This window comes from Octopus sinensis, linkage group LG7, assembly GCF_006345805.1.
Source record: "Octopus sinensis linkage group LG7, ASM634580v1, whole genome shotgun sequence".
In the NCBI taxonomy this organism is placed as follows: domain Eukaryota; kingdom Metazoa; phylum Mollusca; class Cephalopoda; order Octopoda; family Octopodidae; genus Octopus; species Octopus sinensis.
The window spans coordinates 94,740,870-94,759,636 of record NC_043003.1 but is presented as its reverse complement, the minus strand read 5'-3'; the positions used below and the strand labels follow the sequence as shown (position 1 = coordinate 94,759,636).

At 34.4% G+C, this 18,767-nt stretch overlaps 1 protein-coding gene across 7 annotated transcripts in view; it reads right to left on the bottom strand.

The window, feature by feature from the left end:
* LOC115213777 (tumor protein p53-inducible protein 11) overlaps positions 1-18,767 on the bottom strand; it is a 547,834-nt gene that overhangs the window by 353,283 nt on the left and 175,784 nt on the right. The window lies entirely within an intron of this gene.

Here is an 18,767-nt window from a genome sequence, read left to right as displayed (position 1 = left end):
ATTATCTGGTTATGCTGGCCATTGAGTGTGGTACTTTTCTGTAGAACCTGCTTGGTTATGTGACTGACTAGCTTAAACACTGCTTTGTCAGATATTTTCACCATTTCGGCAACAATACCTGATGGCTTAGTTGCTTTTCTTGTTTTCATATCTTATATTGCTGTTTTGACCAAATAACTACTCTCTTCAATTGCTGATCTCTTTCACATATACTGAAGATAGTTCCTCTTGCTTTTACTTATTTTCCATGTCCATCAGCCTCTCATAATAGCATATCCATGCTTCTTTTTTTTTTCATTGCTTTAGTGAACTTAGAAGCATTGCTCTCTTTTCAAGCACATTTTTTCCCATGTACATCTTGATTTACTTTGACATATAAATAAATTATTTTTAAGTAAATAATATAGAAGAAATAATATAGCTGATATAATTAATCCTAGATGCCAAGTATTTATTTTATAGCTTTCTGTGTAAGGAAAAACAAAAACAAACCCCAAACATAATTTGTACTAAGACTAAGAAAAACAAGACAAACTACAAAAGCAAAAACAAAATGAAAACAAACAGAAATAAACAAAAGGGAAAAATAGAATGAATTTAATGGAAATTTACAATTTCAGAAATTGACAGCTACTGCCAACATTTTAAATTACAAAATTATTTTTGAAACTGATTTTAATTATTATTTATTTTTCTTAATTAGGGTGAAAACAGTTAGTTCTTAGAAGCATAAGAGTGTCTAACAAATGTCTTGCACTAATTGGTTTGGCCTTTTCTGTTGTATGTTCAAATCTTGCAAAGGTCAACTTTGCTATTCATCCCTCTGGAGTTAATATACATAATACCAGTCAATTAATGGGGATGATTCTCCTCTCTCTGTTTCTGCCTATCTGCCTGCCTGCCTGCCTGTCTGTCTGTCCCTGACTGTTTCTGTCTGTCTGTCTCTCATAGAATCAGTTACACTACAATGTGGCACAATCATTCATGGTGACCCTTGTTGTCAAGAAACAGAAGGAGGGCTAAATGAGGGACAAACAACCTCTTTCACATGTAGCATTCTATAATAACCATCTGAAGAAATGAGAAATAGGAGGTATGGAATAATTGGTATCCTGTATGACAGGGAATGGTTTTAAATAAAGAAATTGATGTTTAAGTAGAAATGGGAGGCTATTGGGTTATGTCCCTTTGAATTCCTCATCCTCCTTGTCCTCACTATCATCATCGACTTCATCATAATCATCATCAACATAATCATCATCATTGATGTCATCGTCGTTGTCATCATCATTGCTGTTATCATCGTCGTCATCATCATCATCATCATCATCATCATCATTGTTTTAATGTCTGCTTTTCTATGCTTGCATGGGTCAGATGAAATTCATCGAGGCAGATGCCCTCCCTGCTGCCAACCCTCATTTGTTTCTGATTAAGGTAATATTTCCCTATGATGGGACAGGGTTTTTATAGAAGATTGGAAATGAATGACACTGCTTGTTTGACAGTACCACTTACTTAAAATTATCACATGATCCCAAGGCAAAGAAACACACACATGCACACACACACACACACACACACACACACACACACACACACACACACACAAGAGGCATATACAGGTGCACACAGGTACACACATATACTGCATACATATAAATATATACACACATACATACATACATACATACATACATACATACATACATACATACATACATATACATACATACATATATAATAGTGCTCAAATGATTCAAACTTAGTCACTGATGTCTTTACAAGGGATCAATTCCATGGGATAAAGAATGGCTATAAGAGGGATGAAGTTGAGCAGATATGGAAACATTTATGCAGACATTAAATATATCTAATTTGTTTATCTGCATAGTTGCCTCCATATCTGCTCAACTTGATCCCTCTTATAGCCATTCTTTGCCCCATGGAATTGATCCCCTGTACATCCATACATACATTCATACATATACATTATTTACTTGTGTACAAATTGCACAATTTTATCCTTGCTTTTAACAAAAAAAAAAAAATGTATGTGTTATATTTATGATGGGCTCTTTTCAGTTATCTATTTCTTTACTACCCATAAGGGGCTAAACACAGAGGGGACAAACAAGGACAGACAAATGGATTAAGTCGATTACATCGACCCCAGTGCGTAACTGGTACTTTATTTATCGACCTCGAAAGGATGAAAGGCAAAGTCGACCTCGGCGGAATTTTAACACCAACCCATGCTAGCATGGAAAACAGATGTTAAACGATGATGATGATGATGATGATGAATGTAACGGCAGACGAAATACGGCTGCGCATTTCACCCGGCGTGCTAACGTTTCTGATCGTCAACTAAATCATACCAAAAGGCATATTTTAAAACCTTCTGTTTCATTATGTAGTTTAAGCATCCAAACTGGCACTCTGTTAGTGACAATGATGTGGGTTTCAGTTGGTCTGATCAATGGGTCAGCCTGCTCATAAAATTGACATGCAAGTGGCTGGGCATTCCACGATCATGCTTACCCTTAATGTAGTTCTTGGGGAAATTCAGCATGACACAGAAGGTGACAATGCTGGACCTATGAATTACAAATATAACTCATTTTTGCCAGCTGAGTGTACTGGAGCAATGTGAAATAAAGTGTCTTGCTCAAGGACAGATTATGCCCCCAGGAATAAAACTCATGACCTTATGATCATGAGTTGAATACCCTAAATACTAAGTCAAATGCCTTCACTTAAATGTCGCCATATTTCATTCTGTAATGGTTACCTCTGAAGAGCACAGTGAAACATAACCAGACTGTTACCTAACACCCTATTGAAACCCTAGTGTGAAACTGATTGGTAAGATGTTAAACAATGATGATGATGATGATGTTTATATATACATATATATAAACATACATACATACATACATACATACATACATACATATATATTTAAGATTTTAGTGTTATTTTAAAGCACATGTTTGGTTAAATTGACAGGGAGTTAGGCGAAATGCTTTGTGGTATCTAGTTACTGCTATATACACACTGAGTTCAAGTCTTGATCATGTTCAATTTATTTTCCATCTTTGCTGAGTTCATAAAATAGTATCAGTAAAGTTACTGAGAGCTGACATAATCAATTACTTCTTCAATTATTTCTTCTTGAGCCCTATGGACTCATAAAGGCCAGTTTCCCAGTTTCCTGGTCTCCATAGCATAGATATATTTACCTCTAGAACAGGATGCTGGTCAGTCACAAGATTACTCATTTTTACCAGCTGAGTGAACTGGAGTAATGGGAAATTAAGTGTTTTGCTGAAGAACATGGTGCATCACCTGGTCCAAGAATTGAAACTGCAATTTTCCAATCATGAGTCCAAAACCCTAACCACTTGGCCACACACTTTCACAATTATTTCTCCCCTCATCCTCAAAAGAACAGAGCTGACCATCCATTCATAGTTATTTCTAATGACTGAGAGGTCAAGCTGTTGGGTCTATATATTCACATTACTGTGTAGGATAAATAAACATATTGGTTTCAAATTTTGGCACAAGGCCAGAAACTTTTGGGGAGGAGATAAGCTGATGACATCGACCACAGTGCTGAACTGGTACTTATTTTATCAACCCTGAAAGGTTGAAAGGCAAAGTCAACATCATAATCACCATCACCATCATTGTTAAATGTCTGTTTTTCATGCTGGCATGAGTTGGACAGTCTAACATGGAGCTGGCTAGCAGAGAGCTGTCCAGACTCCAGTTGTCTGTTGTGGCATGGTTTCTATGGTTGGATGCTCTTCCCAATGCCAACTACCTAAAAGAGTGTGCTAGGTGCTTTTTATGTGCCACCAGCATGGATGTGTTTACACAGCACCGGCATGAGCACAGCATCAGTGCAGGTGCTTTTTAAGCAGCAGTGAAATTTGAACTCAGGATGTAAAGATGGATGAAATGCCACTAAGCATTTTTCCCGGTGTGTTAATGACTCTACCAGTTCACCTCCTTAGTGAAGTAGCGATATTAGCTAAATGAATATAGACTGTAAATAAAAGTATGCATACATATTAATGTGAAAATATTAAAAAAAGAACGAATTAAAAAATCCTTATCTTACCAAGTTCTTTAATGATATATATATTTAGATATATATATAGGTATAAATACTCACCTGCAAAGAAAGAAAAAGAAATATATAAATTAAAATGAAATTATGATATATATGTAGAATACATGAGAATTCTTTATCATTTTAATAAGATATTAATGAAATTAGGAAACATGTAGTAATTAATACATAAATAAAATATTGAAATCAATGTATCTTTTAAACTTTTTTAAGTGATATGTAAATTGAATAAATGAGTGAGGTGTACTGGAAAATAAAACAGTGATAAAAAACAAAACTATTCCAGACTTCTTAATCTGAAATATTTGTCTGATATAATTCCCTTTCTTTCACTTTTTATATTCTTTATCTTTTACTTGTTTCACTCATTAAACTGCCACCATGCTGGAGTAGTGCCTTGAAAAATTTTAGTGGAATAAATCAACTCTGGTACTTATTATTTATTTGTAAAGCCTGGTATTTATTCTATCAGTCCCATTTGCTGAACTGCTAAGTTACAAGGATGTAAACACACCAACATCGGTTGTCAAGTGATGGTGGGGGGACAAACACAGACACAAAGACATGCACAAACACACATACACCCATACACACACATACATATACTAATCAAAATGTACAGTATTATATATCTATTACAGCTGATTTTACCAATTGTCTCTGCATGTATATACATACATGCACACATACATACAAACTTACATATATACATACATACATACATACATACATAAACGCATGCATACATACACACACACACTCATATATGTAGATATATCTATATACATAGGCATACATGTGCACACATAGTCATGTAGTCTTCAGTATATACTAAAAAATCCTTTTTTTAGTTCATTCACAGTTAAATTAGTTGAGTGATAAAATTTACATCTGGAACATATTACAATAATTAATGCAGTGAGAATTAATTACAAATTGTCTTTAATTATATGATTAGATCAGACAAGCTGAAAATTAGAAAGCAAAGCAATTTAACCTTAGTAAAATGACAACATAGTCAGTTGTAAGAGATACTTAATTACTAAGTTTATGATATGATAAAGTGTCTAGACTGGGTCAAAGAATCAAATATTCCAATTCTTAGAAACATTTTTTTATAGAATTGATTTTTGATAAGCAAGTCATGATATTAAAGTGAAAATTTGATGCTTTTTTTTCTCTTCTGTTAATCATTACTTAAGGAAAATGGATGAAGGTGTTGAGCATTAAAAGTTCATGTGTTGAGTTCAAATTCTCTTAAAGTGCTCTGAATTTACTGATGAGGGCGATAGTAATGATAATGTCTGAGTAGTTATTGATCATCATCTTCATCATCATCATTATCATCATCATCATCATCATCATCGCATCATCATCATCATCATCATCATCATCATCACCACCACCATCATCACCATCATCACCATCACCATCACCATCATCTTCATCATCATCATCATATCATCATCATCATCATCATCATCATCATCATCGCATCATCATCGCATCATCATCATCATCATCACCACCACCATCATCATCATCATCATCATCATCATCATCATCATCATCATCATCATCATCATCATCATCATCATCATCATCATCATCATCATCATCATCATCATCACCACCACCACCATCATCACCATCATCATCATCATCATCATATCATCATCATCATCATATCATCATCATCATTCAGTAGTCTTAGTTTTATCATGTACTTTCACTGCACTTCTGAGTACAGCTCTGTGTGCCTGAGGTATGTGCTGTGGTTTTTTGTGGTGCTCTTATTTTTATTGTATTGAAAGAGTTTTACATAGGATGTGTGCAGTGCCTAGTAGTGCTATATTTATATTAGTAGTGCTATTTATATTCTTCTTATTATTATTGAGTGAGAGAGCAGTGCATGCCATCAAAGTGACACTGGGGTACAAATATATGATGCCCAATATACCCATCATGACTAACCATTTGATAAGGGTGCACCAGTCACATGCATCACAATTATATGTGCACGACATGGTGATCTCATATCAAGATAAACAGCGCATGACCTTGCAGGTGGAGCCTAGTTAGAATTTTCTTCTGGTCGAGTAACTCATCTTACTCAAAAGGTTCCTGAGTAAGGGTTTTTTAAGGATGTTGAACAAAACGCCCATATTTCCAGAGGTGAATTATTCAAACCCCAAAGAATTTCTTTCAACACATGGCTATGATGCTCCCCCACTACTTCTGCTCATGATCAGAGATGCACATATCATCAGCCATCAAGCGACATGCTCAACTGGTTATGGTCAAGCAACTAACAAGCAAATCTGTGGTATTGAGCAGAATATTTGATGTAGCCCATCTTTTATACCAAGACAAAACAATGTACATGATAACACTTCCAATCAGTTAAGATCAGAAGCCATGAGAGCCATTGCCTGATACTACATCAGGGCATTTATCATTATTATTATCATTATTATTATTATTATTATTATTATTATTATTATTATTATTAGTAGTAGTAGTAGTAGTAGTAGTAGTAGTAATAGTAGTAAGGTAGCTAGCAGGCAGAATCATTAGCATGACATTCCTTCTGATTTTGTATTCAGAGTTCAAGTGCCACTAATGTTGATTTTGTTTTTCATCCTTTCGAGGTCAATAAAATAAGTACCAGTTGAGTACTGGGATCCATGTAATTGACTACCCTTCACACCAAATTTTAGGCCTTGTGAAGAAGAAAGAATTATAATTATCAGTGAGGTGATTATGATAATCTGAGAATCTGGCTGAGGTGACAGCTTATTGTTGGTCAGCCACATGTCTCATGGTCATGGCAGATGAGGAAGTATTTCATACGGATGGAAACTAACTGGGACATTGCTTGGAGGGTTGCCTAGGGTGACCGAAGTAAATATCAATAGATGGTGGATTCTGTGATGTACAGCAGTGGCAATGCCCCCATATCTGATCTGACCTGATTCTGATGGTGCTTTCATCATACTGATTCAGAATCTTAAAAAACAGAAAAGGAAATGATTTCATAGCTATGAAGAACCAAAAGAAAGACTGAGCATCAGAATTTTAATTTGACTTTAATTAAAAAATGTTATGCTTAACTAGTATATAAAGGTTAGGAAACATAGAGTAGTTAAGATATATGATAACAAGACCATACGTTATTGCAGTTCGTGTTTGTAGTTTGATTGTGTTTCTTAGTGGGTCATTTTGTTCTACATTGCTTCAGTTTTTCATGGACAGCGAGGCTCACCAATGGAGAAGTTCTTAAGCAGATCAGGCCGAAAATGTCGCTAGAAGCTAGGATCACCAAGCATAGATTGACATATTTCAGTCATATTATGCAGAGAAAATCCCTGGGGAAGGACATCATGCTCGGAATGGTCAGTGGTAAGAGAGGAAGAGGCCGACCAGGAATCCGCTGGCTTGACACCATCAAGAGTGATACTGGAATGGATATAGCCAATCTGAAGGAAGCGACCTGGGATAGAACTGACTGGAGGACACTGATCCAACGACTAACCGAGAGTCGACTTCGACTGAGAGGATAGATGGATGGATAGGGGAACAGGTTACCAAGCATTTTTAGGATAATTTCTGTGACACGCTAGCATTCCTTTAGGACTTTAGAATAGTGAAAGTGAAGAAAATCATATAGCTTTAGAAATAAAAATTTATAGAGAGATGCTTTGCATTCCATATACAGATAATTAAACTGGTGGAAAGCGTTAACAAAGAAATTGCTGGGAAGACTGCAAAGTACAAAACACTGCATCATTAATGCATTGGACAAAATGGTTAATGCCAGATAAAAATCAAGAAATACAAATGCTCAGAGGAGCAAGGATGGAAAAATACTTTGTTCCTTCAATCTTTTACTCATTTCTTTTCTTTAATTTAACTCATTTGTCAATTGTCAGGTTTATAAAGTTTTCACTTAGCAAAGCAAAATAAATGAGGATATAAATAGGATAAATGTTTATAATTAGTACTGCTATGTATGGTGGCCAGCTGGCGCAATCATTAGAGTGTTTGAATAAATGCTTTTCTAGTTTTTGTAGCTGCTTTTCACCAGCAAAAGTCGACTTTACCTTTCATCCTTTTGTGACAGACAAACTAAAGTACTTGTTGAGTACTAGGGCTAATGCTACTAACTCTCTTCCCTAAAAATTGCTGGCCTTGTGACTATGTCAATAATGGGTTAAATGCCTTTAGCTTTTCAATCCTCAGGGGTAGATAAAATACAATATCAATCTGGTACTGGGTTGACAGTAACAACTAACCCCATCACCTCAAAACTGCTGGCTTTGCACCTAAACCAGGGATTATTTTAAAATCAAAATCCATTAGTACTGCTACATGGCCAAAAACTGATACTTTGGGTTTCCATGTGACTCATTTCTAGCAATGGTACTTCTTAGTTGATATGATGAAGAAACTAATATTGGTTTCAAACTAATTTGAACTCGGAATGTAAAGACGGATGAAATGTCGCTAGGCATTTTTCCTGGCATACTAATGATTCTGCCAGTTTACCACCTCAATGAAGAAACTATTACATCTAAATTCATATATTGCTCATTAGACATACAAGGTTACATGTGTCAGAGCAAATGTTTAGACATGAGTGAACACATTTATTATTATACATGTATAGTGAAACAAAGTATGACAGTTTGTTATGCATCATAACTAAACTAATATGTTCTCTTATGGAACATTTGTAATTCAATGATGCACCTGCATTATTGCTGAGCGTCTATTAACTACAGATACTTACACACATGCATACATGCAATCATTTAACATACACACAATCAGAGAGATATACCACATGCATATATATATATATATATATATAATATATATATATATATATATATATGTATATGTATGTATGTATGTAGATATCACACACAAAACTAAATGGCAAAAAATAAAAACAGGAAACAGAAAATAGCTGATAGAAATAAAACAAGGTGTTTCAAAAGCAAGGCAGTATTGAAATAAAATTTATACTTGAAAATCTGATGTGCTCACCTAACATATAGCATAATCATAAACTCTGATTTACTGGGAAGTGTATTTCTTGTACATAACAATAATAATAATAATAATAATAATAATAATAATAATAATATAATAATAATAATAGTAATAATAATAATAATAATAATAATAATGATGATGATGATGATGATGATGATGATGATGATGATGATAATGGTTTTAAATTTTGCTACAAGGGCAGCCATTTTGGGGGAAGGAATGTGATGATCATATCGACCCCAGTGTTCGATTGGCACTTAATTTATCGACCCCAAAAGGATGAAGGTCAAAGTCAACCTTGGTGGAATTTGAACTCAGAACATAGCGATGGGTGAAATACGAATGATAATAACAACAACACTACATACTATCCAAAAAAGACCTGCTAGGAACAGCCTACATCCCATGCATGACATTATCAATTCAACAATACAACCTAAACAAAACAAACCACAAACACTGACTCCTGGCCTTGAAAGCTCCTGTCAAACTGTCCAACCCATGCTAGCATAGAAAACGGACATTGAATGAGGGTGATGATGATGGTGTGTGTGTGTGTGTGCACGCGCGTGTGTATACACATATATATATATTCTTTTATTCTTTCATTTCAGTCATTTGAGTGTAGCCATGCTGGAGCACCATCTTGAAGGGTTTTAGTCAGATAAGTTGACTCCGGGACTTCATATTTTTCCTTTTTTAAGCCTCTTTTGATGAGCTGCTAAGTTTCACGGACATTAACACAGCAACACTGGTTGTCAAGAGGGGACAAACCCAGATACAAGGACACATACATGTATACATATATTTATACATACATACATACATACATACATACATACATACATACATATACATATATATATATATAATATATATATATATATATATTATATATATATATATATATATATGTATATATACATATACATATATGGAAAAATAGTCAAGATAGAAAATGCTAAAATAATTTTATAAAAAACATTTCAGTACCGGTTTTAGTCATTGAGACTTTTTCAACTGTAACAATTAAATATTTAAATTTAGAAAAATTAAAAGAAAAGATTTTTTAAAAGAATATTTGTATAGTGTTCAAATACAAGTGGCATATATACATATATATATATGATGGGCTTCCAGTTTTCATCTACCAAATCCACTCACAAGGCTTTGGTTGGCCTGGGGCTATAGTAGAAGACACTTGCCCAAAGTGCCATGCAGTGGGACTGAAACCAGAACCATATGGTTGAGAAGCAAGCTTCTGACCACACAGCCACACCTGTGCCTATATATATATATATATATATATATATATATATATATATATATGCATGTATGTACATGTGTATCTGTGTTTATCTCCTAACCACTTGACAGCCAGTATAGGTTTGTTTCCATCCCCATAACTTAGCAGTTATAGGAATAGAAACAATATCAGACTTTAAAAAAATAAAAGAAAAAAACACTAGGCTCAATTTGATTGACTAAAAACCTCAAGGTGGTACCCCAGTGTGCTGCAGTCCAATGACTTAAATAAGAGAGTAAGAACATAAAGTTCACCTATTTCAAATGCTGTTAGCTTTCTTCAATAAGAAGAAATCTGTATGAAAATATTGCAGCACAATACACTTTCAGATTAGAGAAAATATGATAATAATGGTGCCAGTTGTGAATATATTTTTGTGTGTGACAATGGCTGAAGTGATTAATCGATATTGAGAGTTTGCTGGCAATAAAACAACTATGTTTCTAAGGTTACATGCGATACCTCGAGTGTACATAAATCAGATCTATACACATAACAGTGAAAGTAATAATAACAACAACAACAACAGCGGCAATAATAATAATGGTAGTAATAATAAAAATAATCCTTTCTGCTAGAGACACAAGGTTTGAAATTTTTGGGGAGGGGACTAGTCAATTACATTGACCCCAGTGTTTCACTGGTACTTTAATTTATCGACTCCAAAAGGAGGAAAAGCAAAGTCGACCTCAGTGGAATTTGAACTCGGAATGTAGCAACAGGTGAAATACCGCTAAGCATTTCGTCCGGCATGCTAACGATTCTACCAGGTTGCCTCCCTAATAATAACAACAACAACAACAACAATAATAATAATAGTAATAATAATAATAATATTAATAACAATAATAATAATAATAATAATTCTTCTCAATACCACAGATTTGCTTGTCAGTTGTTTGACCTTAACCAGTTGGCTGACGATATGTGCATCTCTGATCACAAGCAGAAGTAGTGGGGGAGCATCATAGCCATGTGTTGAGAGGGATTCTTTGAGGTTTGAATAATTCACCTCTGGAAACATGGGTGTTTCGTTCAACATCCTTAAACAACCCTTATACAGGGACCTTTTGAGCGGTATGGGTTACTCAACCAGAAGAAAATTCTAACTGAGCCCCACCTGCAAGGTCAAGCGCTGTTTATCTTGATATGAGATCACCATGTCGTGCACATATGGTTGTGATGCATGTGCCTGGTGTACACTTATCAGACAGGTAGTCATGATGGGTATACTGGGCTTTGTATATTTTACCCCAGTGTCAAATTGATGGCATGCACTGCACTCTCATTCAATAATAATAATAATATAATAATAATAATAAGAAGAAGAAGAAGAAGAAGAAGAAGAAGAAAATTGGTTTCAAATTTTTCCACAAGGGCAGCCATTTCAGGGAGGGGATAAGTCAATTACACTAACCCCAGTGTTTCACTGGTACTTAATTTATTGACTCTGAAAGGATGAAAGGAAAAATCAGGCTCAGAATGTAGCGGCAGACAAGATACCGCTAAGCATTTCGCCTGGTGTGCTAATAATTCTGCTAGCTTGCCTCCCTAATAATAATAATAATAATAATAATAATAATAATAATAATAATAATAATAATTATTATTATTATTATTTTAAAATGATTCTGTAAAGTGCAAAAAACATGAGGCATCAAACAATGCATTAAAAGTAGGTAAAACTTAAATTTTAAATAAAATGTTTTACTATACTGAAGATGTTAATTATAATATATCCATCATATAAAAATCTTAATAGGAAATTCTAATATACAATTCCGTATATTTACAGGGTAAATTTGAAATATTATTAAGTTACTACATAAATCCAAAATTATAAGTACAAGCGTGCACACACACACACACACACACACACAAACACACACACACACACACATGCATGCACTCACACATCCACATATATGTATGTATATATATATATGTATATATATATATACACACAAGCACACATACATATATGTATACATACATACATGCATACAAATATATATATATATATATATATATATATGTATGTATGTGTGTATGTATGTATGTATGTATGTATATATCTGCCTATATTGGCCTAAACACTTAAACTTTTGTAAATAGTTTTTTGTTTCAGTACATCTGACCACTGTATACGATAAATTCATTCATCTATAACTGATCAATGTCTAGTGATTGACTTGCACTTTTAGTCTGTATTAGGAAACCAATAACAAGAGAATATCATACACACATACACTCACACATATATACATATATATATATACATACATACATATATATATATATATATATATATATATATATATATATATATATATATATGTATGTATATATATATATTTATCAACATCATCGTTTAATGCCAATTTTCCATGCTGGGACATATTTATATATATATGTATATGTGTATGTGTTTGTGTATAATATAATATATATATATTATATATATACTATATATTATATATATATACTATATATACACAGGCTATGATTGGTAAATTGTTGCCATTTTACATTCTAATTTTGTGCATGCACATTGCTTGTTTTTGATATGTGGGACTGTATGTTTCCTTGGATAAGTGTCTTCTACTAGAGCCTCAGGCCAACCAAAGCCTTGTGGGTGTATTTTGTTGATGGGAATTGAAAGAATTTTATCATATATATATATATATATATTACATGTGTGTGTGTGCCTTTGTGTGTGTATTTCTCCCACTACCACTACTTGGCAACTGGTGGTGGTGTGTTTACAATCCTGTAACCTAGCAGTTTGGCAACAGAGACAAATGGAATAAGTACCAGGCTTTGAAAAGATAAGTATTATAAAATACAAAATGCAAAGTTATATCTTGATACCGCTAGTGATAACAATACTTAAAATATATAACAGACTGGAATTGTAGGCTCGTCTCTTGCAATTTCGATCAATTGTATCTTGTCCTCCCTCTTGTATAGAAGTGTGGCTACAATCCAGCCTACCTCTGCTTCTGGGGCGGGACATTTTAAATTTTTATCCGGGACGTCCTACGTCCTAGATATAAAGGTAAAAATAAAATATTTCCACTTTGCAAGGTTCGAGTCGAGTACTCCCTTGCACGCTCCGTTGACTTGAACCTTGCTTCTATTGTGGCGAATTTACTGCCTCTGGTTAGATATCTTTCATAGTCACACCAAGACACTTTTCGATGGTGCTTTCTTCCAAGTGTTCAAATCTTTTTTTGTTCTGTATATTGTATACTTTATAGACAATAGTCTTTTCTTTAATTTAATTTTTATTTCATTTGGTGATGTTATCCTAGATTCACCGACTTTGTCAGTGATCAATCCGTATTTCTTCCATTTTAATTTCAATGAGTTCGTGCCCGCCGACGGCTGCAGCGAAATTCAGTTTTGGACTTTCTTCTATCGAAGGCATTCTAACAAAAATGCTTCCGTGTAAACGGTGAAAATATTGTCAATTTCCCCAAACAGGGACACAATTCAATTTTTAAACAATAACCAAAGCTCCTTCTCCCAAAGGGGGAGGGTTACAGTTTACAATTATTTAACAAATGCAACACAACAATGTTTCCTTTATGAGGAACCAACAAACGTGATAACAATAGTTAAACAGTAATAATAATAACAACAAACCTTACGATGAGTCAGAAAGCAGTAAGCAGTTGAAGCTTTAGTCCTTTATGTATAAGAAATAAACCAACAGCAGTATTCTGTAGGAGCGGCTGTTCGAGAAAACAGATATTACATACAGCCAAACTTCATATAGATACCTAATGCTAGCTAATTAGCAGATAATCTAATGTAAAAGCACAGCTCCATCTGGACTATTCCATTTCTGCACGCTAATTTTATTTTTAATTTATTCCCATTCATGTGAAACCACTTATTCAAGTTCAAGTCATTGATGCAATTTTATACCAATTGCTATTTTTACTTTTGTTATGTTACGATTATATTATACTTTAGTTTGATTTTAATTATTACTTACTACATATAATTCAATTGTTATTATTATTTTTATTGCTAAAGTGAAAGCATTTGACATAAAATAGAGAAATGTTTTTGTTTCACTTTTAACATGTAATACTGAAATAGTGGAGAAGATATGATATTGCTATGGGCTCGCTCTAGGCAAGAAGTTGAACAGAATAGGTCCCTAGAGCAGTGGAAGAATGTTATTTTCTTAGACGAGACATTCTTTACCTTATTTCCAACCACCGGCCGAGTATATGTATGGAGACAGCCAAAAGAAGCATTTGACCCATGCTGCCTTCTTCCAACTGTTAAACACAGAAGAGGATCTTTGATGATCTGGAAATCCACCAGCCCAATGGTTTCCCTTCATGGCAGGATTAGTAATCAAGTTGATTTAAGCATTTTATCTGATCAAATTCATCTTATGCCTGCAGAACTGTTTCCGAAGGGAAACGCAATCTTCAGGATGATAATGCACCAATTCACACAGCTAAAGTTGTTACCGAATGGCACAAAGAACATTCTATCAACGAAGCATTTGGTGAGAAAATAACCAGTGAGTGGTCAGCTTGAAAATGGTTTTGCAGTGGAGACCTGAGCCTTAAAAATCATGAGCATAGTGGATGCCCATCAACCATCAATGATGGTCAATTAAAGACTGTCATCGAGAAAGAGCTATGTAAAACCACTCAAGAACTGGCAAAAGAACTTCAAGTTAGCCAGAATACTACCTGCAACCATTTGCATGCAATCAAAAAATCAAAAAAGTTTGACAAATGGGTACTACACGATTTGAATACAGAAATTTGCTTGTTGCTTTTTCTCCATAACCAGACAAATTCGTTTCTTGACAGTTTTGTAACTTGTGATAAAAATTGGATTCTGTATAATAATAAAAAACATTCTTAGCAGTGGTTGGACCAAAATGAAGCACTGAAAACCTTCCATAAAGCTGAGCTCTTCAAAAACAAGGTTAGGGTTAATGTTTGGTGGTGTACTCTTGGACCCTTCCACTATAACTTCTTAAAACCCAGAAAAACCATTACTGCAGAAACATATTGTCATGAAATTGCCAAAATGAACAGAAAACTGCGAGTCCTCCATCCCACACAGTTCAATAGAAAAGGGTCGATAATTTTTCACGACAATGCTCGACCATACGTATCACTAATGATACTCCAGAAGTTGAGAGAACTTGTCTGCGAAGTTCTTCTCCACCCAGCTTATATCCCAGACCTTTCTCCTACTGACTGCCACTTTTACAAGCACCTTGATGGTTTCATGCAAGAGAAGGAGTTCAAAAATCAAACTGATGCTGAAAGTGCATTCTAAGAGTTCATCAGCTCCAGAACTCTAGATTTCTATGTTACCAGAATAAACAAACTTGTAACTCGTTGGCAAAAATGTGTTGATTGTAATGGTACTTACTTTGATGTATAAAATTTCCACATTGTTGAAATATATTGTGATGAATTTCATGTGTCAAAACGTTGCTTACATTTTACTCAGCCTGATATATACACACATATATATTTTTTTTATATTCACCACCCGAATACATCTTTGCCTCTATACATTCAGTGAAGCTTTACCCAGTGTCCAACGATTATCAACTGCTATTGCCAGCATAAATTGGCATCTTGCTGTGCCACTATTTCCTATTTATAATTATACCTTTATGGTGCTTTATTTCACTGGAAAATGATACTATTGTATTGTAATAATATTTGTAATATATATATATATATATAACACCTACACAAATTCTATAAACAAAACATTCAAAAGAAATATTTTCATGAATTGAACAGCGACTACTACCATCCACTGTTGGTCATTAGCTAACCATTCAACATACTACTGTCACAGCACTCACACATTCTTCTTTTCCTCCTCCTCCTCCTCCACTTCCTCCTCCTCTTCTTCTTCTTCCTCCTCCTCTTCTTCTTCTTCCTCCTCCTCTTCTTCTTCTTCCTCCTCCTCCTCCTCCTCCTCCTTTTCTTCTTCTTCCCAACCAAGAATTCATAAGGACCTTGAATCCACAAGAGTAAACAAGAGACACAGAGATAGGCAGAAACAAGGAAAATGCCAATTGTATTTGAACTCTATACAAATATTCTTTTAAAAAAACTTTTCTTTTAATTTTTCTAAATTTAATTATTTAATTGTTACAGTTGAAAAAGTCTCAATGACTGAAACCGGTACTGAAATGTTTTTTATAAAATTATGTTAGCATTTTCTATCTTTACTTTTTTTCCATATATATATATATATATATATATATATCAAATGTGAGGATAAAATTCTTTTCGAAAAAAAAAAAATTTTCTCGAAAAAATCTCATCAATGGCCAGCATATTAAATTATACCTTTAACGGTTAAATTTATAAACAATTCATAAATGAGGGCAAAGGAAAAAAATTCTAATGCCAAATATGCCGAAAAATTGGACATATTGTCCATTAACCATATAATTTTTTCACAATACGCACGCTACTCGAAAAAAGGTCGACAGAAATTTCTAAAAAATTCCATTATTACCATATCGGACCGATTTCAGAGTTAGCTACTAAGAGCCCTCTCTTCGTCAGTGATACATATATATAAAAACTTACTTGGAGGAAATGAAACGAAACGAAATGAATTGAATCGATGCGAGGGCGCTCAGTCATACAATAGTGTAATAAATAAAATATATGCATACATACATACATATAGTACGTACCTACATCTACATGTATATATACATGCATATATAAATATATATACGTGAGTACAGGACACCACAAATAGACATAGAACTCAACGAGAAACGAAAACGTAAAAACAAACATAAAGCTGGATTCCCTTAAACACTTTATCCAGAGTGTTATTTATTCTGCCCACTTAGCTCTTTGATGATGATGATGATGATGATGATGATGGTGGTGGTGAATCCTAGTCCAAGGACAAGGCATGAAATTTTTCAGGTAAGGGTGCTAATCAATTACGTTGACCCAAGTTCCAAGTTTATTTCATTGACCTTGTAAGGATAAAAGGCAAAGCAGATCTAATGATAAGACAGTTTGCTTCTTAAGAAGAAGGAAAATCATCAGAAGGGTTTTGAGTATTTGATGACTTATTGAAATCACATGGATATCACATGAATTTTACTAGGAATAAAATCAAACTGAAATCAAAAAGATAATTTCTAATAATAATAGGGGTTTCCAATTTTGGCATAAGGCCAGCAGTTCTCGTTGGATGGGGTAAGTTGATTACATAACCCCAGTGCTAAACTGGTACTTATTTTATTGATCCCTGAAAGGATGAAAGCTAAAGTCGATCTTGGCAGAATTTGAACTCAGAACATAAAGACAGACAAAATGCAACAAAATATTTTGTCTGGCATGCTAACACTTCTGCCAGCTCACCACCTTACTGACTATAATAATAATGATGGACTCTCTCATTGAAGACAACATATGAGTGTTCAGCTTTTATGCTGAACGACTTGCACAAATGATTTCTTTATAGTGATCAATTGTTCGTTCTGTACATTAGCTCACTTCCTCCATCAAATCAATGTTGTCTGAACAGGTTGCACAGTGTACCACACATCAAATGTTGAAGTAACTGAAGAACAACATGACATGAAGAGTTTTTCTCAAGAACATAATGCACCACCAGGTCTAGGAAATGAAATCCCAATCTCCAGATCTTTCTTTAGTAACCAAAATGGTTGACAAAAAGACTGAGGATAGTACCAGACAATTCAATACAAGATTTCATAAAAAAACAGAAACATGGATAATACTAATAGTCTTTTACTCTTTTACTTGTTTCACTTGTTTGACTGTGGCCATGCTGGAGCACTGCCTTTAGTTGAGCAAATTGATCCCAGGATTTATTCTTTGTAAGCCTAGTACTTATTCTATCAGTCTCTTTTGCCGAACCGCTAAGTTACAGGGATGTAAACACACCAACATAGGTGGTCAAGCGATGTTGGGGGGACAAACACAGACACATATATATACATATATATACGATGGGCTTCTTTCAGTTTCCGTCTACCAAATTCACTCACAAGGCTTTGGTCGACCCGAGGCTATAGTAGAAGACACTTGCCCAAGGTGCCACGCAGTGGGACTGAACCCGGAACCATGTGGTTGGTAAGCAAGCTACTTACCACACAGCCACTCCTTTCCACAAAGAATTTAAAAACCCTGATGAGGGTTTGACTAAAGTGGAATGTATCGTTCATCAGACCTTTCAGCCTTTCCCACC